Source organism: Bison bison, unplaced genomic scaffold (genome assembly GCF_000754665.1).
Source record: "Bison bison bison isolate TAMUID 2011002044 unplaced genomic scaffold, Bison_UMD1.0 scf7180017864181, whole genome shotgun sequence".
Lineage (NCBI taxonomy): Eukaryota > Metazoa > Chordata > Mammalia > Artiodactyla > Bovidae > Bison > Bison bison.
The window spans coordinates 3,427,484-3,430,846 of NW_011494753.1; the positions used below are offsets into that span (position 1 = coordinate 3,427,484).

The 3,363-nt window shown below is 42.5% G+C and overlaps 1 protein-coding gene across 2 annotated transcripts in view; it reads right to left on the reverse strand.

Annotated features, from left to right (window-relative positions):
• Positions 1 to 3,363, reverse strand: part of TJP1 (tight junction protein 1) — a 163,328-nt gene that overhangs the window by 112,216 nt on the left and 47,749 nt on the right. The gene's annotated exons all lie outside the window — the stretch shown is intronic.

Consider the following 3,363-nt stretch of genomic DNA (forward strand, 5'->3'; position numbering starts at 1 on the left):
CCCGCAATCCGCCCGCCGGCTCTTCGGGGGACGCTTTAGTACGTAACTTTCCGGGAACGAGCCGCAGCAACGGGACGTGGCGTCGGCGGGTTGAGCCGGCGCCGGCAACCGCGGACGACCACGCAAACCTGCCGGCCCGGCCCGGCCCGGCCCACTGAGCATGCCCGGCCTGGGGGTGGGGGCTGGGGCGGTGCGATCGACGGGGGCGGGGCCGTAGCATGAGGGGCGGGGCCACGAGGGCGCGGGGCGAGCGGCCGGTCCGCTTCCTGTCCGGATGCGACCCCTGTCGCGGAAGGAAAAGCCCAGTTTCCGAAGTAACTTGGAGACGGAGTTTCCTGTTTGTTCGCTGCACGGTCCGGCGGAAAGCGCCCCGGAGGAGCGAGCCCCCCCATACCCAGCCCTTGAGACTTGGAGAGAGACGCCCCTGGCCACGACCCCCGCTGCCCGCCTGCCTGAGCCTCGCTGGGAAGTGCTTCCAGGCTGTCGTAGTGGACGGACCGACTGCCCCGCGAACGCTGGTCACGGGATCATGGGCACCCGAGGGCCCACCCACATGAGGCCTTTATAGAGATCCAGCATCACCTTCAACAGCCCATGTAGACAGGGATCCCAAACGCATATTTTGGGCATCAAAAATCCTAGGATTCTCAGTGGCAAGGGAAGGGGTCGCGCCGGGCAGAGCCGCGAGGACGTTGGGTCCACAGTCCAGGGGACCGGCCCGCAATGCAGACGGCCTCGCTAGACACCAAGGAGTATTTCAGAAACCTCTCCTGCCCTCGTTGTTCTGCACTCTGTAAAACGTGAAGCTCTCAAATGGTAACCTAAAGAACCTAGTACAGTGCCGCAAAAGGTACACAAGAAATGGAAAAAAGCAGAAACGATGGTTTCCTCCTTAGAATTCAACTGTAGGGAAAATCTAACTTAACGAAGAAATACCTGCCTATCATACATAAAAATGAATTAAAATTTCAAACTAAAATACCATACATTTTGCAACCTGAAGCTACAGAACTAAAGTGAAAGTTGTTCAGCCGTGTCTGACTCTTTGCGATCCCATGGACTATACATTCCATGGAATTCTCCAGGCCAGAATACTGGAGTGGGTGACCGTTCCCTTCTCCGGGGGATCTTCCCAACCCAGGGATCGAACCCAGATCTCCCGCTTTTATGGAATTTAAAGCATTCTGCAAATCAAATCCTTTCTCTTTTCTCTTCCTCTCCCTGCCCTCCCCCCACAGAAATGATTACAGTCATTTTTGTTTTAAAGTCATGTTGGATGTGACTTTTGTTTTATTCACTTCAGAACTGTAATGAAAAATTTCTTATGAACATTTTTTCACTGTGGCGTTTCATTTTTTATTTTCAAAGGTGACTGTGGAAAAACCTTCCACATTATTAATCTACCCATTTAATAAGATGTGCAGTCAGCATGACCTGCCCAGAACCAGATACCATTCCTTTAACAGACCTAAACCTGGAAATGTTTAGAACAAACGCAGAGACCTTTCCTCTTTCCTCATTTGTCACTTTTCACCAGGCCTACTGTACCTAAGTTAAATGCTAGATTACATAATGATATGTCAAAGATCTAATATATCTGATGACAGTTTTAGTTTATTTTATTTTTGCCATGGTTTTAAAAATAATGAAATTAAGCAAGAAATTTAAGCTTGAGAATACTATGCTTTAAAAATTACATTAATAAAAACATTTCAATAATTGTATGCTTTAAAATTTTTTCTAGTGGTATTTATAATATCTAAATTAAGCTGTACAATTTTTTTAATGTATCTCCAATTCTCTAAAGAATGAAGAGAAAGTTTTTGTCATTTGTAAAAATAAAGGTAAAACCTAGTTGTCAATTTAAAACCTATCTCCATTCCTACAGTTTATTTCTTAGAAAATGCTTTGATAAGAAGTGGAAAGCATAAAGCATAATTTCAGATAGTTGCCCCTTTAACAATGAAGAGTTTATCCACTAAACATCAAAAAAAAAAAAGTTTCACACTATACCACAACTTTAATGTCTATGTATGGATCTTGTTATAGCTCCTCTGGATCAACTACATAAGAAGAAATACAAGCAAATTTGAGAGTCTCCTTCAGAATTACAATAAGCTTTAACCAAGAATCCCTTTTGACTGCACAGACTATTTCTGGTCATCTAATGCAGACTGAATAGGAAACTAAAAAACCGCAACACTTAAAAGACAACTTCCTGTGGGATTTTTGGTGTCTGTGGCTCAGAGTGAAAAAAAAAAAAACTATGTGTACAAAATCTTTATTAATCTTTTAGAACCATTTATTAATACGGCTTTGACCAAGTGAACAACTATATCCATACCCACGTTTTATATATGTGTATTTATGTTTCTATTACCAAAAATAGCCTTAGAAAACTGTTATGTGTTATAGTATGAGCGGTGAGTTTACACATGAAATACAAAAGGAAAATATTATGGCACTGCGGAAGAAAAGGAGACAGTCTTGATGATGTCACAAAAGAGGATATATACACAAAATACTAGAATTAGGAGAACTTTATCAGAGCATCAGAAGAGCAATATAAAATAAATACTTCTACTCTTATTCTTACAGTGTATCTTAAAAATTCTACAAAGTGCTTCAGAGTTTTCCTCCACCAATAAGAGTTGTATAACACTTAACAGAGAAATGCTTTGTGAGGCTCATAGCATTTCTTCATTTCACAGACCAGTAAAATTTCACACCCACACACACACAAAACCACTGGGGTACAATATAGGATGACCAATTTTTAATCTTACTTTATTTTGCAAAGTGAAAACATTTTAAAATAAACATTATGAACTGTACACTTAAAGATGGTTAAAATTGTAAGTTTTATATAGATTTTGCCGCAGTAAAAAAAAAAATACCAAAAGAACATTACATGATATCACCAATATCATTTCATTTTTTAAAAGGACATAGAAACACTAAAAACGGGACTTTTTAAATTCAATTCAGAATAAAGGACAATCCTTCGTAGGAAGAGTTCCTCCTAAGAAAGAGTGGGGCCGTACTTCTCTGAGCAGGACAAGACAGGGTCTCTCTTTTTAGGTTCCTGAATGTCACACAGCCAAGCCCACTGTGCACTCCATAATCCCATGGAGTCCAGGACTACAATCTCTCCTTCACAGCTCAGTTCCCCGCCTTCTACATTCTCCCAGTATCATGATCACTGAAATCCCCGTCCCCTCCAAGCCCAAGCACATATTTCACAGAGAAAACAGAAACAGAGGAATGGAAACTCCCTTATCTTCCTGCCAAATATGACACACCGACCCTAACACCCGGCTTCCCAGGAGGCAATGTGGTAAAGACCCTGCCACCAAATGCAGG